Here is a 22,138-nt window from a genome sequence, read left to right on the forward strand (position 1 = left end):
TCACGCCTGTATCCCATAAAGGGGTAGGCAGAGCACGTGAACTACTCAAGTGTCAGTGCCACTCTTGGCAAAAAGAGGTTGAAGGAAATCCAAATTGTGATATTGCAGTGATAGGTTGCCAGCCACAATTTAACCCATAGCCCACAGTCGACTTCTACGACACCCACGGGAAGAAAGGGGTAGGTGAAATTTTTAACCCACACACACGATGATGAATTATCATCATCCTCCTTGCGTCATCTCGGCATTTGCCACGGCTCGTGGGAGCCTGGGGTCCGCTTTGACAACTAATCCCAAGATTTGGCACAGGCACTAGTTTTACGAGAGCGACTGCCATCTGACCTTCCAACCCGAAGGGTAACTAGGCCGTATTGGAATTAGTCCGGTTTCCTCACGATGTTTGCCTTCACCGAAAAGCGACTGGCAAATATCAAATGACATTTCGCACATAAGTTCCGAAAAACTCATTGGTGCGAGCCGGGGTTCGAACCCGCGACCTCCAGATCGAAAGTCACACGCTCTTACCGCTAGGCTAGCAGCGCTTGATGAATTGGACGTAGTTACGCAGAAACGTTCCATTCCACATGAAATTGTCATTAAATTTTAGACCTTGTATGAAAAACAAAAGTCTTTCATTTCAATGACAATTTCAGATGGATTGGAACGTTTCTGCGTAACTACGTCCAATTATGAATGTCATTATTCTGAAAGGGAAATGGGGACAACCCTTGTACGAGGAAGCGGTTATCTTTTTCTCTTAATAACCGCCCTCGCGTGCCTCGGTTAGCAGCACTACAAATTATGAGATGTAATCGGAACCTGTTGCCTTTAATGGCCATTCTAATTACAATTGGTTCACTAGTTCAGCCAATAGGGCAATTATCACACGCAAACGGATAAGGGCAGTTTTAAATAAACGGTACTTGTAGTTACAATTCGGTCGCGTCGCTCAAAGAGAGGTTAAAGAAGCTATGGTTATCTGACTGACTAATTTGCCTTGTTGCTTTGTATATACCGCGTGTGGATTCCATACGGGCGAATAATGTATCCAGTTATAGTATCTGATCAAACGAATCGTATAAGATAATTATTTTGTTAAAAAGTGTTATTAATTAAGAGTAGTTAATTTTTTTAATCTAACCAAGCGGCAATGTACGCCGTCAAACTTAATTTCACATGACATAAACGTCCTGTCGTAATGACAATTAGGCAGGTACGCTAATTGATGTGGAGGTAATACATTGCGTGCTGAATTATTATATATGAAAAAAAAATCTCGTCTATTCAAAAAGAAAACATATAGTTAAGCTCCTTGGGTTCGATACTAATCGTTATTAAGATATTCGCCCGTATGGAATACACACGCTGTATTTTGTGTTCCTTGTCAACTCTTTAGTGTATCTTTCACATTCCTTTTTAACCCCCGACGCAAAAACGAAGGGGTGTTATAAGTTTGACGTGTCTGTCTGTGTGTATGTCTATCTGTCTGTCTGTCTGTCTGTCTGTCTGTCTGTCTGTCTGTCTGTCTGTCTGTCTGTCTGTTTGTCTGTCTGTGGCATCGTAGCTCTCGAACGGATGAACCGATTTTGATTTAGTTTTTGTCTGAAAGCTGGGTTAATCGGGAGTGTTCATGAAAATCGGTCCACTAGGTCACGGTCGGGGGTTTTTTCAAAATTTTAATTTTGTGGTTAGGTTATTGTGTGATATAGTTAGGTTTTACTGTATGTGTATTTATTTATTTATTTATTAATTATTTATATATTATTTGCCCATTGTCTTTATGGTACCATGTTGTACAAATTGCGGAATTTGTTACCCTCTTCATGTTTTCTCTCTCATTTACTCAAAGGTTAACTGGAAGAGATCCCTCAAAGGGATAAGTTCGCCTTTGAACTTCACATCTCAATGTATGCTTTTTTTTATGTGTTTTTGTACAATAAATAGTTACTACTACTACTACTACTACTACTACTACTACTACTACTACTACTACTACATTTATAAGTGGACTAGCTTTTTCCCGCGGCTTCGTCCACTTACTAATCTTATCTTGTTTTCCCATACAAACTTTGGACCCCCATTTCACCCCTTAGGAGGTGGATTTTGAAAAATCCTTTCTTAGTGCTCCACACCTTATAAGGAACCTACGTGCCAAATTTGGAATCTCTAGGACCAGCGGTTTCGGCTGTGCATATTATGTCAGTCAGTTTTTCTTTTATATATTTAAATTTGCACCAATATTTTGAACTGAAATTTGACCACAAATAAACTTTTGGTCGAAGTTTCAAATTAGCTAAATTTGATATACTCGTGATTTTAATTTAATGTCAGATCAAATTTCCATTTCAAATTTTCTCTTTTCCCTATTAGTATTGTGCCTTCATTTTCATTGTTTTGTTTTATGAATTAAATTGTGTGTTTTTGTTTTACATAGACAATGGTTTGGAAAGGGTTCAAAGTTGGATGTTAAGGGCCGGTTGCATCAAACTGTCTGTCACCGTTAAAGCGTTCGTTAAATTTTATAGTATGGGAAGTTCCATAGACGTCTACTGCGTGACGATGATGTGTCTGTCAAATGTGGTTGATGCAACTGGCCCTTAATCTGTAGACGGTAAAAAGAGAGGGAGATGGAGACTACATAAGTTTGGAGAAGCGGTCCTCTCTCACGTTTATTTTATTTTTGTATCAAAATAATATATGTATTCGTTAAAGTTCCCGATTACAAATTGAGCAAATGGCCTTAATTCATCTTTTTTTTTATTGTTATAAATGGGCTTAGGTACTCTTGGCTGCAAACTAGCCAAAGACAAAGACGTTCTTACCATTTTTTTTTATCTAAATCATGTATGAAACTAGACCATTTCCTCATAACACCGCGTATTTTCATCACAGTTAAAATTCTTATACTATGGTCAAACACCCTATTAATTGGCGTCCAACACCACCACCTCATAATCCACCTTCCTCCATAGTGATAAAGTCTATAATTGCGTAACTGGTGTAAGAGTACGTTCAACAGTATTCGAATAGCGCCCGTTGCGCGGGAGCACTAATGGTGGCGCGCGTCACGTGCGGTCATTCATAAAGGATTACTACTATATATGAGACCAGTATACAGTGTGGAAAAAATAGGGGGTCCTGGCCGGAGTGTCCAGGCAGGCAATTATGGTCGCGCGATAAATGATAAAACATCTGGCCGTCCCTATCGCACTTACAAATAGTGCGATAGGGACGGCCTGATATTTTATCGTCTATCGCGCGACCATGCTACCCGTGCTGAAAACCGTATAATAGTTCTTTAAAAAAAACGATATTTTTCATTAGTCCCGTCCCCCATGTATGGGTCACAGCCAGGCTTACTACTAAGCCTATAGTTAAGTTTACTATGCAGAACGGGGCAGTGAACGTGTTAATTCTAACTAAGACCAAGTAAATAAATACAAACGCGGCCTGCGGGCTATTTTATTTCACTAATCGTTTAAATACGACCTTATGTTAAATTGTCTCCACGGAACATAGTGTATCGCACAAAATAGTCATGAAAATTAATAGATGATTAAACCCCTAACCGACACAAGAAAAATAAAAAAATCTCAGAAGTCAGTTTTATTATTTTCAATATTTTTTTTGTAGAATGAGTTAAATGTTCAAAAACACATTCACACAGCCAGGCACCTTCATATTTTCCATCCTGTACCCTATTTTATACTAATCCAGTAATTTTTAAAAAGCCTACAGCTCAAGTTACACTAGACATCATCTCACATACAATTACACAACGGCTAGTGAACCATCAGATAGATAGTGCAACGGTATACTCGACCACATGATCACGCAACCATATGATCTATTGTTTCGTACGTTTTGCTCGTTTGTGCATAAGGGAATGTGTAATCTAGCGGATGGTGATGAGTGTGGGTAGTTCTGTGATATATTTCGTAGATTATGACTTAGACCAAGGGTTCATCGAGATCAAGTAAAATGTGAATTGTATTTGATGATAGTGGTTAAGTAATCCAGTTCTCTGTTATATTCATCTGCACAGATTGAAGCCATACTAATATTATAAATGGTAAAGTGTGTGTTTCTGTTTGTTTGTCCTTCTTTCACGGCAAAATGGAGCGACGAATTGTTGTGATGTTTTAAGTGGAGATAGTTGAAGGGATGAAGAGTGACATAGGCTACTTTTTGTCTCTTTCTAACCCCCCACTTTCCTAAAATGGGGGGGGGAACGTTTGTATGGAGCATTCCGCAATTTTATAATGTAACAGCGAAGCCGCGGGGGTAAAAGCCAGTTAGAATATAATATCATTTATTCGTGAATGCAGACAAGACTAATTACACATTAGATATTTACAATAGAAACAGAAAGGAATGAAGTGCCACGAAATGGCCTCAGCGGGTTGCTGGTGACTTCCAGCACTGATCTTCCGATGAGAACATCAAATGAGAAAGGTTCACGGAAGGTAACATATAGAAGAAATTTATTTCAACAATCCTTTGGGATTTCCCCCTTCAAAAGTTACCATGCGGTGTCGGATGTCGAATGTGGCAAGCGTTATGGCGAGACTTTTCAAACTGTCACGGCAATTGGTACAATTTTATTATCTTGTGTGTACCTTATTAGGTTAAGAGTCTAGCAAGAAACTTTAATGTAAGATTCTGTTTTCTAATTCCTTCTGCTTGGGATATAGTTATATGTACTGTTTTTTATATTAATATATCGCTTGGCTGAAGCGTAAAGAGACACAAACAAACCAACAGAGTTACTAAAGCATTTATAATATTAATAGGTAATTTAATGAACATTAATGTAAAGCTAAAATAACATTCGTAAATACAAACACGGTTGGATACACAAATCCGTCCCAAACTTAAATCCTCTTTAACCCTAATCTAACTTTGAATAAGCAAATATAACTTCAAAAGTCATTCAAGCCTTCATACCAATAATGCCAACATCGAAACTACATAGCCATACTTAATATTATAAAGGGGAAAGTGTGTGTGTCTGTTTGTTTTTCCGTCAAAAATCACGTCAATCCGTCGCTCCGTTTTGCCGTGAAAGTTTGTTTATCCGTCTTTCACGGCAAAACGAAGCGACGACTTGACGTGATTTTTAAGTGGAAATAGTTGAAGGGATGGAGAGTGACATAGGCTGTTTTTGTCTCTTTTTACTTCCCGAATTTGATGCGAGCGAATCCGCGGGCAAAAGCGACTAAGCAATCATACAGTATGGAACGCTTTACTAACAGTTACTACTTAGTTGAGTGTGCGCTCAGGGCGCTCACCGCTTAAATGATAAGTATTGCATGAAAAATAAGAAATCCTCATGTAAGTGAATATTATGTATTCTTATGGGAAATAAAGATCTTTAAACCTAACAGTGGCGTGTATCGATATTTCTGAGCACTTTGTCCGTACCGATATATCAGATGGCGTATCTACACGAATCAAACAGGTTAGTCGGGTTGTCTAATAAAAAGTGAAATTGTTCGAGCATAGAAATAATAATCGCTGTTAAATTTATTTGACATTTAGTTAGTATTCGTTAGGCTGAATTATATGATTCGTAATTTGAGAAAAAAATTGCCGTGTTCTTTCTCAATTGGCCTTCAAAGGGGAAAAGTTGCACATATATAAGGCCAATCCAGCCGCAACTACAGCTGTTGCGACTTGTAGCCAAACCACAGTAAAATAAAGAGTACTATCGTACAGTATGGCCACTCCCGCTCCCCGCTGAAAGTGCCGCCCACCCGCTCTCGGTTACCTCACAGTTACCGCCTGTCAAAAACGCGACCAGTCAACCTGTCATATCTCACTCATACAAGCGTGGCCCGCGTTCACCTACACGAGCTTAGACTGTGTGCTAGGAACGCGCGTCTTTCCTATATTTGATCGCCAGTGTCAAAGGTGTGGCCAAACTGCACTCGGTATTTGCACTTTGTACAAAACATTGTTTACTAAGAAAAGTGAAAATCGCTTAAGGCTCATTTAGACGGTACGAGTACGCATACGAGTTTTTTTACATTGCGGTATTTGATGGCTGTGCAAAACCTCAACAGCCCGCAATGTAACTAAAATCGCATGCGAGTTCGCACGCCGTCTAAATCAGACCTAAGTTCTTGTTTTTATGATTTGCCACTGAACAGATAAATCGCCTCATAATGTAGTCAGCATCACATCAAAGGGCTTGCAAGTACATTACCGTTTCGAAAACTTAAAATGAACAACAACAGCGGCACGACTAATTAATTCCTACGTCACAAAAATTAATTTCATCACAGTAAAATTTAAAAAGAAAACACACGAGATTCATAATTACTTTCTACTGAACATTAAAATTACCAGCTGTGTACCTACGTTGAATTTATTATTTCGTATAAAAGCGTTTAATAATTATAACTACTTAAGTAACATACACAAAATATAACTTTCAAAGTAAAATTACTTTAAATTAAAACAATGCCTAATTCAACTAACCGAAAAGTAAATTACTCTCTCAAGTAATGAAATGCAAAAAAGTAATCTGACCTGAGGTCAGGGGTCAATGACCTCGGTAATTAAGACACAATCAAAGCTTCCGAGGCTCAAGATGTACGGTGCGCAAAAAATGAGTCAGCTGGTCGGGTTTTGGGTAATTGATTTTTAATTTGGCCGTGTAATATTTTATTTTATGTTGTATTGAGTAGCATTATTTTGTAGCGCGACCGAGTAAAGTGGTGATGGCCTGGTCCTGAGTTGGAGAGTAACATTTTGATTTGACGCATCGTGTCATACCTAAAAAATTACGTAAGCATTAATTATACGACTGCCCCAAAAAAAGACTGTATTGTTTTCAGCGTTCATGTTTGTAAGTATGTATGTATGTGAGTTTTTTTTATTACGTTTTAAGTAACGTGAATTAAGTGATTAAGGAAGTTTTGAAGGGTACGTTCTTAACGGATCAGGATCCTTAGACACTTTGTCATTTTTTTTGTTGATAATTATAGTATAGTATATATGTAATGAACATCATTATTATTGTAATATATAAAGAAAAATCCAAGAAAAGGACTATGGACTGAGTAAGAATAGACAATAAATATAAATGAATGATGAGATGACGGGCGATAAGAGAGATGGAAGAAAAAGATACTGAGCCGACCCAATCCAAGTAAATGAGATAAACTAAATAAATTATATTGTATTGAAAAATATTTTCTGCCTTTTTTTAGGTACCTATATTTTAGGAAATGGACACGTTTTTGCTGACTGTTCATAATTAAAAGATAATCTAATCAGTTTGTACTGTACATTTTGAAGGTGTCCAAGAAACTTGTAATCGTTAGCAAACTATTATACAAACAAAAAGTTCACACATTCAGTTAGCCGTTTTTTAAACAAAAGAACAAATAGATGTCGGTCACTGTACCTTGCGACAGTTACAATTTTGCGAGTTGCTGTTAAAAATAATCATTGACGTGTTGTAGTTTTTTTTTGCTTTATAAAACAAATATGACCCAAGTCTCTTTAAAGCACGAGTTAAACTTACAACAGCCTGGCAAAAAAATAATAGAAAACAATAGGGGCGCCACCGTCGATGTAAACCGCTTTGCATGTGGCACTATTTTGTACCTTCTGTATGAGAACAGTTAAGCCTCCGCCACACATAAAGCGTTTTGATAGCGTAGCGTCAGCGGAGCGCAATGATAGCGGTGCGCCGGCGGAACGCAGGCGTTCCGCTCGCAATCCACGCGCATTCCGCTCGCAATCCGCGCTCGTTAGTTCCTGCCGGCGTCCGGTCCGCTGGGCGCACCGCTATCGTTGCGCTCCGCCTACGCTATCAAAACGCGCATGTATGGCCGAGCTTTTACTGTCGCTATGATGAAAATAATTAGTTCCATTTATTTTTGCCAAACTGTAATGAACAGGTGAACACAATCTAAGGCTCTGTCTTCACTTTCTACCAAGTGTGACTGGTCAATCCTCGTTCAGTTTGTTATTACGCCGTGTCTTGCGTGGGCGACGGTCGTGCGACCGTCGCGCGACCGTCGCCGTCGCGTCTCATACTTCCATATCGATAAGGTTTGATTTCGTATGCGTCGCATCGCCGTCGCGCGACCATCGCGCGACCGTCGCCCATACAAGCCACGGCGTAACAAAAATCAGTATGAAAGTATTTTACAATAAATAAAACTAGAATTTAGTGCTGGCCACTGTAACATATTGCACAAAATCAAGAATGTATATTTAAAGAAGATTACTAAAATTATCTTTACTATGTTTCTACTTACTCTTGTATATCAATACTAGCTACCAGCTTCGCGCGCGTTAGAAAGAGACAAAAAGTTGCCTGACTCTCCATCCCTTCAACTATCTCCACTTTAAAAATCACGTCAATTGGTCTCTCACAAACAAATAGACACACACACTTTCCCATTTATAATATTAGTATGGATATTGCAAAGCGAATCAACTATTTTAGATCTACGAATTAAAGCGCATATCTGTTTAAGTAACGGTTCACTATTATCTGGCAGAAACTTTTTACGCATATATTTGATTCGTATAATAGTTCTTGGCAGGAGTCAAGTTTGGCAGAAACACCTTACGCAGAATATGCTTTGGCACAAATCATTTCGCAGATTTTTGTAATACCGAATCGTCTGTTGTCATAATGTGGATGAGCATAATAGTCTTCTAGTCGAACAATACATTTGCAGATAATATTTGTGCATAATATTTAGGCGGCATAAAGTTGTAATTTGCTATTTGATAGCGAGTTGGATGTGTTGGGGATGCAAGGTACCTAACACTCCTCCTCGCTTCGCTCGTCGTCGTACCTAACGGTGACTCTGGGGCAGTTTTTCTTTTCTGATAGCGAGTAATAATTCTGCTAATGTAATATTATATTCTGACAAATGTATCTTATGCGTGGTAGTAATAATGCCAACTAAGTTTTCTGCAAAATTACCATTCGACTGAGTGTTTCTGCGAAACATGTTATGCGAAGTGTGTTTCGGACTAAAATTATTCTGCCAGATGAGGGTAACCGGGTGAGGGTTTAGTGCATCACTGCACTCAGAGGAACTGATAAGCCAACGCACAGTTTGTCAACGTCCCCAATATAGTTTTCCTCTTAAACTTCCCAGCCAATTCGAACAGACTGATAACATTAGGACATCTGAAGGATGACATTTGGATATCGTGCAAGTTTAGTGCATTTCGCTCGTGTTTTCTCGTAGCTGTATTCACGCAAGCGGGACGCAAGATGGCTAAATAACATCTTTCAGATATAGTGATGCGCTAATGAAAATTTACTCGTTTCTGAGAATTCTTTGAAGAAGAAATTTCCAGAAACTTTTTTCACTAACGTTCTCTCAGACTAGCAATTTTTTTTTAAATGGAAATTTCAATATTTTCTTTTCTTTACTTCAATAATGTAACGTGTTTAGGCGATTTTGTGAGGTTTTACTGCCGGTTTGTAACCAAAAATTACAAAGTATTTGCGTTCAAATTTCTATGGTTTGTCTTATTATTTCTTTTACGAATCGATTAAATATAAGTACCTATTAGTCGAGTTTGCAACAAAAAGGTTTTATTTCCTAGAGAACATTTCCGGAATGTACCGAGAATATTTCCGATAGATTTCTCTGTTTCCGAGAAAAATTTGGAACGTCAAATCGAATTCGGATATCATTCTGATGTCGATGTTGGTGTACGTTCGAATGGCTTGCCTTTATCATTACGTAACTATCAAATGGATTCACATTAAAAAGGAAAGTGGCCATGATCTTGGTAAATTACCCGAACCTTTTTACATTAAACACTTTTAAAAGCGGGATTGTCTTATCGGATAAGTATTAAGAGAAATTTGATCTTTCTTACGTCAATAAAGGAGTTGGAAAGTGGTTTTTAGGGAGCCGTTTGAGTATTTATTTTGGGCTTTTCGAAAATTGACCTCCGTTGTCGGTTACTTTTTTTTTAAAGGATGCGTGCATAAGTGCATAGTGTTTTAGCTTTATTTGAGGTAGCAATTAGGTTAGCTGGAAGAAATCTCTTAAAGGGATAAGTTCGCCTTTGTACTGTCTATCCTGTGTCATATTTGTGTTTTGTACAATAAAGTACAATTCATCAACACATAAGTTATGTTGAAATTGAAAAAGTTTGTGCTTGAAATTGAAGAAAAAAATATAGAGAGGCAATAGGAGCCAGGACAAAAAACTTAAACTGACTGATGTGATCCTACTAATTCTACTATATTCACTAAGTTTATAAATTCTGATAACTCAATTTCAGAAAACGGATAACAAACTAGAACTTTCCTTTTCTCGAAATTTATCAACTTAACCGCAACAACATAATTATGTCCCTGATACACTAGATCTGAAAATAAACATGTCAACCTAGATAACCCTCAGGAAACAGGTTCGCATTCTAAAATAACCTAGGAGTTATCTAGGAGTCCTTCCTCACCCTTATTAAGGGCAACTAATGCCCGCGGCCGCAAAACCGGACCTTCCGCTCGGGTGTTTGATTTTTTCCCCTTTTAGGGTTCCGTACATCAAAAGCATAGAAATGAATTAAAAATAACGTATGCAGACTTTAATGATAAGTATCAGAAATATATATGTCTATAGGGTCACTTTTTGTACGTCTGTTTTTATCTCAGGAACTCGTGGAAATAATTATGTATGAACGATCGATCAAGTCCCATGAAGCTGTGAAAAGATCAAACAACGAAACTATCATTATGAAAGAAACCCCGTAGAGAGTTAAGTTCGCCTTTGATTTCATCAATCAATCAATCAATCAATTATTTATTCGTGATAACTACAAAATACACAAGTAAGAAAACAGAAACAGCAAATAAAAGAAATTAAACATATAAGTTACCACGAAATGGTCCCGACTCAGCATAAAATTAAAATTCATATTAATTAACCTTTGATTTCATATTAATTCATATAATTTTTGGTACAATAAAATGAAACTAACTTAACTTAATGTTAAAAACACTATTATTTTTTGGAAAAGTTTCTTAACGTACGTAAGTATCTTTTCGAAAAATATTTCGAAACTACAGTGAATCAAAATGAACATATATGACGACCGGTCTGGCGCAGTCGGTAGTGACCCTGCCTGCTGCGCCGCGGTCCCGGGTTCGAATCCCGGTAAGGGCATTTATTTGTGTGATGAGCACAGATATTTGTTCCTGTGTCATGGATGTTTTCTATGTATATAAGTATTTATATATTATATATATCGTTGTCTGAGTACCCACAACACAAGCCTTCTTGAGCTTACCGTGGGCCTCAGTCAATCTGTGTAAGAATGTCCTATAATATTTATTTAGGTATTTATTTATTTATATACATAGTCATATACTTGTGGTACGTATTGACCCAGAAAGGCGTTATTTGATAAATATCATATACCAAAAGTATAAAGAAAAAATCTTATTAAAATACAATTTTACGCCATGTCTTGCGTGGGCGACGGTCGCGCGACCGTCGCCGTCGCGTCTCATCGCATCGTCTACTTCCATATCGATAAGGTTTGATTTCGTTTGCGTCGCATCGCCGTCGCGCGACCATCGCGCGACCGTCGCCCACGCAAGCCACGTCGTTACATAGAAAGGCTGCGGAGCCCTCAACGGGCAACTCCGACTCGCGTTTGTCCTGCCTATCCCCTTTTTTCTCCTTTTTCCCTTACCACCGTCCCACATTGATTTGCGACCGATAATCTATGCGGTAAACTATTTGTGTACAGTCGAGCACTAAATATGTAGATGTGGGTGCTAAAATGTGAAAAATATGCGCACCTGACTTCGTAAAATTGAAACGAGGTATTTTCTAAGAAAAAGGAGGTACTTAATAGGTATGTGACTTTATTTTACTTAGTAACAGCTACGAGGTTCATTTTAAAATTAATTGACATAATTTACATTAGACTTATATTCGAAATATCTTGACAAAAATAAAAAACTTAATCACGGTTTATTTCCCGGACCGCGGTCAATATAAGTCTAATAATTATATGACCTTATTTTGTTTTTTAACACACAAAGGGACTAAATAAATACATAATTGAATAAACAAAATCTTTACAGTAGATAGGATAATCTACCCTCATATGCCTTACTTTTTTTCATAGTACATGAGTGATTTCACAGTTGTGATCAAACTTGAGATAGGTAATTCAAACCAGAATTTTCATTAATATGTGCTAAATTGTATCACATCGATGAGACTTCATTTTCTTATAATTATAATCTAACACGTCACAACTAATATGAAGGGGGTCAAAAAGGAGCCCAGCGCCTTTTTAACACCTTTAACGACGATTGTACCGTGTTAAAGTAAAATCATTGGCTGCATTAAAAAGATAGCCAGAGACGTTGAGAAGTTGAGCTGTCATCTGTTTATTTGTTAAGAGCAAGGACGTATATACCGGGACTGACAAGCCCATACAAAAAAGTGTACCCCTGAAATATATGGGGCCTTTTAGGGATAAAACAAGGCACTATTTAGCTATTTAGCCTGAAAGTGGCAAAAATCATATTTTCCCCAAATATTTTTGCATGTTTTTATTTTTTATAAGAACAATTGACATATTTATTTATTTTAATATCATGATATCACGTCAATAGACATTTTGAAAAAAATGTAGGCATCATCAGTGTATTCAATAGTATTTAATAGGTGGCGCTAAGAAATTGAGGTACGATTCTTAGTAAGTAGTAGTAGTAGTAGTAATACACTTTATTGTACAAAGATAAGAACACACACAGTACTTAAAGAAAAAAAGAACACACACATCATTTGTACAAAGGCGAACTTATCCCATTAAGTATGAACATTGTCAATCCTATACATAAATCATCCTTGGTTAAGAGTGTACGATTACTTGTGTTGGTGACAATCTGATTTACACTTTAATTCAATAACCTTATAAACTATTTACGATTGCTGTAATTTACCTATTTCCTTTTGTTTAAAAGCACTTTAGGGTAAAACCTTTGATTTAAGATAAATAACTGGAAACATACCTTTTTTAACTTTCTAAACGTATTTTTTTTTACCTACTTATTTAATTTTATTGATAATACATTTTCCTTGTTCAAGTAAGAATATTAATATCACACAAATGTTTGTTATTTTAACTCTCATGCGGTAAGTAACCAGTTAAAATAACTAAGGTTTTATTCAAATTGCCAGACATAATTAAACAAGCATTTAAATACTTACATAATGTCATTTAACATTGTTCGCGAGAGTCGCAATCCAAACGCATCTTCCGCGTAAGTAACTAAACGTTAGTAATTCCTAAAGCCTCCGCCACACATAAAGCGTTTTGATAGCGTAGCGTTAGCGGATGCTTGCAATCCGCTCGCATTCCGCTCGCAATCCGCGCTCGTTAGTTCCCGTGATTCCCGTCGGCATCCCCTGGGCGCAACGCCAGCGTTCGTCCGGCGCACCGCTATCATTCCGCTCCGCTAACGCTCCGCCTACGCACTCAAAACGCGCATGTGTGAGCAAGCTTTAGTATAAGGCCTGAGGGCATGCTCATATTGGGTGTACAGCGAGGCGGGACGTGCGGCGTATATGTCAAACAATTGAAGCTAGTATAGTATGAATTTTCTGAGATGAACTTTTCGCTTTAGCCGTAATCTGTTAAACAAAGGCCTTTGTGTCTATTGTTCACGGCGGCTAGCTCCCGTTTAAACGGCACGTGCTATAGTCTCAGTGTAGTAAAAAAAGCAACTATCATGAGAGTAATAAGGTTCAAATCCATAAAAAGCCCTTTCGGAGATAACACGTTTTGTCATCTTCAAAAAAAGTTACCTGCATACTGCAAACTGTTTAATAAATTTGAACCTTATTGACATGATAGTTTGCTTTTTAACTACACTGAGACTTTAGCACGTGCTGTGGAAACGGGAGCTAGCCGCCGTGAATAATAGAAACAAAGGCCTTTGTTTAACAGATTACGGCAAAAGCGAAACGTTCATCTCAGAAAATTCATACTATACGAGTGTCCTGAGTCGACGCTGCATAGGGCATAGTTTCCGCCGAACGCTCCGCTCCGAGCGGCCACTCACGGCTCAGCCATATTGGTCTAAGCGCGACAGCGGTGAGCGGCGGCCATACATTGAAGCGAGACACAGCGATGGGACTTTTCATTCGCACGTATGGCTGCCGCTCACCGCTGTCGCGCTTAGACCAATGTCGTGGCTGTGCCGTCAGGCCTTGCACAACATTCTCAGTTAAATAAATCGTTTCATTAACGGTGGCTAGCATCTTGACTCATAATATAATTGTAAGTTTCTGTTTGGTCCAATGGTTGACTGGTAGAGAATGCCTTAAGGCATTAAGTTCGCCATTTGTACTTTATGTTGTGCAATAAAGGTTAAATAAATAAATAAATAAATAAATATAATACTATTAAAGGTTAAAATCCACAAGTCTGAGTGTCATCGTGAAAGACAAGAAATAAAAGTATCTTTATTAGAGGAAGATTTTAGAAATGTGCTAAGGATCCGGCTCGAAGGACCAACATCAAAGAGAGTAATTTCTTTAATTAAAATGTTTTTACTTGTAATTACATTAATGTCAATGGAAATATAAAGAGGGAACATTTATTTTTATCCATAAAAATATTTTCTCATATAATAATTTAATCAATGACAGTAAAACAGATATTTATTCGCTAAAAGAAACTTGACTTCATAAACTTTGTAACAAAAAAATAATCGCCAGCAACGTACTTACAGAGACCTAACAAGTAAAGGCAAGTTCATGTATTAGCGATGAGAGTATGACAAAAGCAAAGTGCACGCAGCGCAGTAGGATTGAATGTGCGGATTTCAGAAAATTGCTAATATACGCAAACGATTACAAATGTATTATTATCAGTTTTCAATAAATGTCCGCATGATAGTAACACACTGTATGAGCATTTCTTTTTTTTTACCATTTTTTTATTTTTATTTTTTTAGGGAATTTTAGGTCAATTGTACTCAGAATCACGAGTACTTTCAATCTCACTGGGAGACAAAAAGTGTCCCAGAATTTCCATACATTTTTGTTACTTTCCCCTTTTGTTTCCCCCACACAACATGTATGGAAAATGGTAACAAAATAAGAAAAATCGTATGGGACAATTTTTTTAACTACTAGAATTGAAGAAGCTAGTGATTCTGAGCAGAAATACCATTTTTTTTTTCAAAAATATCGCATTTTATAAAAGTGGCGAAAAAATAGAAATGCTCGTATAGGTACTTATTACATGGGATCTCGAGAGACTGTCCCCGTAACAACGTTACCGACCGGCTGACGGGTGCAAGTTTAGTTACAATGGTGTCAAAGTTTGACATTAGTACCTACCTAGTTATAACATCATTTGCGTCCGTCAGTCGACCATTAAATTATGACTCGTAGTAAATCAAATTAGAGAGATTAGGCTCCTATATGTATAGTTATCCATAAGAGACTTATAGCATATAGAAAATAATTTTATATATATATATAATATGTATGTATATGGATTGAATTTTCCTTTATTTTTTTATTTCTCGGAGGGTTCATTTTAACTTACTTAGTCCATATTGTATAGTTATTAAATTGAAAAACTTCTTTAAGTACGAATAAGTTTTCACACTAATTAATTCTGGCATGAAACGATTAAAAAATATAAACTTGAATTAATTGGAAACGGTTTTAAAGTTTCAATGTTTATTTTTTGTAGACCGAATTTTTATTGTGTGTTGTGTGTAGGTAAGATACAGTATATTACCTAAGGTACTGACTCTGATTTTTAACCAATATTATATGTTTGTGAAAATGAGCGCATAAAAGTCGTTCTTCCGCACTTGTTGTATCTACAATTCTACATGAAAATAAATACATAAACAGTTATGATTTTTTGAGTCTTGAATGATTCACGGTTATTTTCATTTGACTTATAGGTATTCAACGCGGAAATGCTGCGAGCGTCATGGGCACTTTTGCACCGGGAACGACAGGGAATAGTTTATTTGGATAGTTTTAAGTTTTTATTGTTATTAGTGTTTAGTTATTAGCTATTGTAATTTTTACTATATTTTCCATTAAAAAAAACTTCAATAGATGAATTTATTATGTATGTATCAAACTCTCGAGTTTCCCGCGATCATTATACATCAGTTACAGTATGCGTCGAAATATCGGCTCGAAAAAATCAAAAAGGTAATCACAAGTATTTGTCCCGGTCAATATAGGTAAGTTATGATTTTGTGAGCCAGGCAATGCCAAATCTATATAACACCTCTATTTACAATAATCCTATACACCGCTCTCATTGTGGTGCAAAGCCGTTAATAATACGTATTAATGGCGGGTCGATACACATTCAAACTCTCACTCGCGCTACTAACATACTCGAGCGGACGGACTTATCACCGCTGGATGCGCCTGCGCAGCCACAGAAACATACATACAATCACGCCTGTTTCCCAGAAGAGGGGTAGGCAGAGATCACAGATTTCCACGATCTACGAGTTACTACGATCGTGACAAACCACTTCCACACAAAGAGGTAGACCAAAAATCACGTAAACTTACATAATATTATGATGGACTATGATGGTTCTCAAACTTATTTTTTCATGGAACCCTTTTGGAAAGCAAAATATCTGACGGAACCCTTAAATTAAATAAATAAAAAAAAATAGTTTATAGCAAGGTTTTATGGAAGAGAGTTGAAATCGCATATCAGTCAACCAAAATTCAGACGGAGCCCCCAGAGAGGTTTTGCGGAGCCCTAGGGCTCCGCGGAGCACACTTTGAGTATGGCTGGACTATAGGTACTACAGATTAATAAACTACAGGTACGTACAGGGTGTCTCTAAAACCAACGCCATAACGAAAACGGGTGACAGGACAAATTCATTAGCTATCATATTAAGCGAATTTAACCTTAATAAAAATGTCATGGTTTTCGAGATTTCTATATTTATATATGTATGTGTGCAATGAGAAAAATAATAGTTTATTTTATTTTTATTCCGCAGAATTAAAATAAATTAAAATTTTCATAAAATCTAAGACAAATAACCGACCACTACTACCTACTAGGTCGCACTAAGTAGATAAAGTGAAAATAGGTGTCATTTAAAATATTATTTAACATTTTTTTATTTACTTAACTAGGCTAGGCAAACGGCATTTATTAGAAAAATTAATTAAAAAACGAGATAAGATTAAACTGTAAATAGTTGTGTTGCTTAAAGCATAACAAATTAAGTATGAAAAATCTCAAAATAAATATTTCAATTTATTTTGCTAACATATTTAAATAAGCTACATATTTATTCACTTGATTACAGTAGGTTTTTACTCTTTACATTTTATGAAGTCATGTCATTTCAACCGTTTTTTTTTATATTGATGAATTATATCTTTTTATTTAACAAATAAATATAAAACTATTTTATAATCCTTTTTTTTAAATACCAAATAGGATATTTTTACGTTTCGGTAAACAAATAAATTTATTCAACCACATCCCACATTTATTCTATGTGCGTGTTGCAAATTGGAAATATTTATATGAAATTATAACGACGAGCATTCTATATACTATTTTTATATTGGTTCATGATTATGGTAGGTACTTTCTTCAAAATTAAATGATGTAGGTAGTTAAAACATAATTTAAACTTTCCGCGCTATTTTATTTGCATTACGATTCATCGTTAACCCAATTTCCATCTCAGACCGGCATTTTTCAATTTACATTAAATTTGCAGTTACATCGTCAGATGCAGAGCAGGTACATTAAATCATCATAAATTTGATTCCCATAATACCGTGACGCTCATACGCCAAATGGCAAAACCAGATAAGTGCATTTTCACACTTTCTCAGGCTCTTCCAGGCACCGCGCATCTGCCGGCGCGCCGCTCCGCCGATTTCGTGCATTTTTTTGCAAGTGACGACTTGGATTTCTAAATAATTTAAATGCGCGCACGATACGCAGATACTGTAGAATCTTAAGATCTTCCAACGTAAGACACATCTCATAACATTAAAAAAAAAATTACCTACCCTACAAAAAAAAAAAACTTACCTGTAAATAAAAACAACGTAACTAAATCCGTTCAAAGCACAAAACCATGTCACTGTCACAGGCCACTGATCGGGAGCAACGCGCGTGCGCGAACGGGGACGGCCGTAGCGAGACTGGCGGCGTGCGCGCCGGTGAAACGAACCCACCTTGCACCCAAGTAACATTTTAGTGCTATAATTTTGGTTTTCGACGCCAAAAGCTACTATAGATGTCGTATAAAGGTTTTCGGCGTAACCGCCTGTCGTATAAAAGCCTCCAGTAACACCTTTTAGCTCTATAAGCTTATACCGCTAAAAGGTGTTATTAGGAAGTGATGTAAACGTTTATATCACCATTTTATAGAGCCGCTATAGGCCTGGTCTATAATAGGGTCAAATATGACTACTATAGATCTATATTATTGTATAATAGTGTTAGGAATCACTGCTATGCAATCAATTTGCGCTATTAAGGTTCCCGACAAGCCGCTATAGTTGTTGCGTTATACAGCTAAAAGGTGTTATTAGGAAGTGATATAAACGTTTATATCACCATTTTATAGAGCCGCTATAGGCCTGGTCTATAACAGGATCAAATATGACTACTATAGAACAATATTATTATATAATGGTGTTAGAAATCACTGTTATGCAATCAATTTGCGCTATTAAGGTTCCCGACAAGCCGCTATAGTTGTTGCGTTATACAGCTAAAAGGTGTTATTAGGAAGTGATGTAAACGTTTATATCACCATTTTATAGAGCCGCTATAGGCCTGGTGTATAACAGGATCAAATATGACTACTATAGAACAATATTATTATATAATGGTGTTAGAAATCACTGTTATGCAATCAATTTGCGCTATTAAGGTTCCCGACAAGCCGCTATAGTTGTTGTGTTATACAGCTAAAAGGTGTTATTAGGAAGTGATGTAAACGTTTATATCACCATTTTATAGAGCCGCTATAGGCCTGGTCTATAACAGGATCAAATAACCTACTAAAGAACAATATTATTGTATAATAGTGTTAGGAATCACTGTTATGCTATCAATTTGCGCTATTAAGGTTCCCAACAAGCCGCTTATAGTATTTTTAGTAGTCGTATTTTAACAGAAATTAAAACCTAACTATACCACTATTTTGGGATATAGTGGCTTTGGAAAACACTGCTACAGTATTTAACACTGTAGTAGTGATATGAATACCATTATAGAGCTATTTTGCTGTATAATGAAGTTTTCAGGATACGTTTATATAGCTTTGAAAAGCGTTAATAGTCGTTTTCTAATGCCTTTTATATCTCATCGCCGTATACGTCACAATGACTCTTTTATATCACAGAACTGTGGAATAATGGTTTCGGTATCTCTTTTAAAACACAATAGCGTTATAGCTGAGTTTACTATATGTTTTATAAAAAAAAAACTGTTTAGAAGATCTTTCTATAGTAAAACATTGAAAACAAGTATTGTTTTCTATATAAAGAACTTATAAGTTAAACTGGATCATAGTTGAAGTCTCATGCAACCCTAATGGAATCCACAATGGCGGGCTTATGGCAGTGAATGCGTATGATAAGTGACATAGTCGAACTATAAAAGCGTATGTTTTACTTCTTGGATCCATAGTAGAAAATATGGTGCCAATAATTTTATTGTATTAAATTATATTTATTTATTTTATTCAAAACAGGTATAAATCGAGGGCGCACTTAAAATACTCCATTAAACTAATATTCTTTTAACGGTAAAATTTCCATCGCATACCTTTTTGCAGTAATGATGGAATTATACGAAATCCAAATTATTTTGATTGACACTAAACTTCACAAGTTCACACGCCACTTTTCATAAAGTTCCTCGTTTAGAACAGTTTTTGTTAAATATTACACACATTAAATTATTTTAGAAATTTCATTCATTCGCATTAAAAGGGACGGCAACTGCTATTACAGAACAAAAAACCTGTATAACGGAATCTCAGATGCTACTATAGCATAAATTGATACTATAATAGCGTTACTGTGTCCTCTATGTCAACAAATTAGCACAATAGTCATCATCACATCACCATTATAGACCTTAAACGTCACGGATGATACTTCTATAGCCCTATTATATCACTAAATGGCTGCATAATTGCGCCAAATCGGCTCTACAGTACCAATATAGACTATTTATAGGACCATTTAATGTGATTTAATTTGGTGCTCGCGACCACTATAGGACCAGAAATTGTTACTTGGGCAGTTTATGAGACGAGTTCATGCTGTACACCATTCGCGATGATTAGCATCCTAACTAGGACTAATAGTCATTTTCAACGGTCATTTTAAAAAAATACTAGTTTCTAATGGGTCGGCAACGCGCTTGTGACACCCCTTGAGTTGCAGGCGTCCGTAGGTTAAGGTGACCGCTTTCTATCAGGCGGACCGTATGCCTGTTTGCCACCGACGTTGTATATAAAAATACTTACGGTTTCATAAGAAAATCTGAGAAAAGGCAAGATTTTTCATAACATACCTTAAAACACATACAGGAGGAACGTTGACCACTTCTTCTCAATTCTGTTAAGATTAATGAATGAATAGAAGAGTCTAAAAAATGCCTTCAATTGAAAGCTAGAAGATGCTTGAATATAACAATCATATTAAATCAGTACCTGCATCGAAATTGGTGCATTTATGCATTAGTTTTAATATTCCTACACTGAGAGAAATTTGCATTGTGAATTTAACAAGTTCGACTTGTTGCGGTTTATCCGTTTGAATCAGCCAAACGTATGTTTAAAACAATATGTGTCAGGTTGTTTTTATAAAATCGACTTGTTGATTCAAATATATTGCCGATTCAAATGACAAGTAGCTTGTTGTTTGAACCAAAGAGCACGTAGGCGCTATTTTAACCAAAAAACTTGTTGAACGAACATGAAAACTGGTTGTATTTTTTCTCATTGTAATCAATTGCCTCTTACTTAACCACCATAACCTAACCACAAAATTGAAATTTTGAAAAAACCCCCGACATAGTAGACCGATTTCCTTCAAACATGGCTAACAACAATCCCGACTAATTCAGCTTTCACACAAAAAAAAACTCACTTTACAACGCCACAGACAAACAGACACGTCAGTTTTATAAAACCACGTCGTTTATGTGTCGGGGTTAAAATAGAAATTAAATACCAAAATTGCTTCAATTGAATTGTACATAATTGAGAAAATACATCTTAAATTTAAATCTGAAAGAAGCTGGAGGTAGCTTTTTATCTAAAACACCATATACCTATAGTATTACCGGTGAAGTGATTAGTATCCGAACTAGGATCAATAGAATCTTTAACCAGATTAATTGAGGCGTTTAAGTAATACCACTTTTTTGTGTACCGATGGGAATATTAATTAATACGTATTAATGAATGTTCTCATCGGTTATCTCGCTTTAAAAACTTAAGAAAGCTTTTTATTCTTAATTGAAATGCTCGCAACTTATAATAATATGTATAATATATGATACGATACGATATTTTAAAACTAAAATGTCATATTCATTATTATACTTTTCTGGATTTCTCCTAGTTTCAGAGTTATTATTATCAATGGAAAAAAAAATCTTATTTTTATTGAGTATAAAAGGCTTTTTTAACGACGTTGGTGCCATTATGGAGATTAGTCTCACTATCTTCATTGATAGCTGTCAAAAAGTGAAAACTAAAAACCATTAAAAAATGTTTTGTTATTTAAACGTCAAAACTACATAGGATTGTAAATAGAAAAAAAAAAACCAAATGTTTTTTTTTCAGAATTTTGAAAAAAAACATGAAAAAAACCGAGCACCATGGTTTTTTTTCTAAATATAAAATTTTCTAAATATTTGCAACCCTAGTCAAAACTCATTTGAAGTACCAACCTTATGAATAACATTTACTTTTTATTTAAAAATACATTAAAAAATAAAAAAAATAAAAATTTTTTTAGGCAATATTTCCTCATTTGTTTCATTTTTTTTTCTTTTCTTTTGGCCTCAGCAATGTGGCTAAAATCTCTCGCAATGCCCACGAGCA

At 36.1% G+C, this 22,138-nt stretch overlaps 1 protein-coding gene across 3 annotated transcripts in view; it reads right to left on the minus strand.

Moving 5' to 3' along the window:
- LOC125229548 (serine proteinase stubble-like) overlaps positions 1-18,194 on the minus strand; it is a 303,951-nt gene extending 285,757 nt beyond the window's left edge. For all 3 annotated transcript variants that reach the window (XM_048134415.1, XM_048134414.1, XM_048134413.1), the window contains exon 1: positions 18,094-18,194. The gene's annotated coding sequence lies outside the window, so the exon portion shown is untranslated. The remainder of the gene's footprint in view (positions 1-18,093) is intronic.
- Positions 18,195-22,138: the final 3,944 nt, after the last annotated feature.

This window comes from Leguminivora glycinivorella, chromosome 9 (assembly GCF_023078275.1).
Source record: "Leguminivora glycinivorella isolate SPB_JAAS2020 chromosome 9, LegGlyc_1.1, whole genome shotgun sequence".
NCBI classification, from domain to species: Eukaryota; Metazoa; Arthropoda; class Insecta; order Lepidoptera; family Tortricidae; genus Leguminivora; species Leguminivora glycinivorella.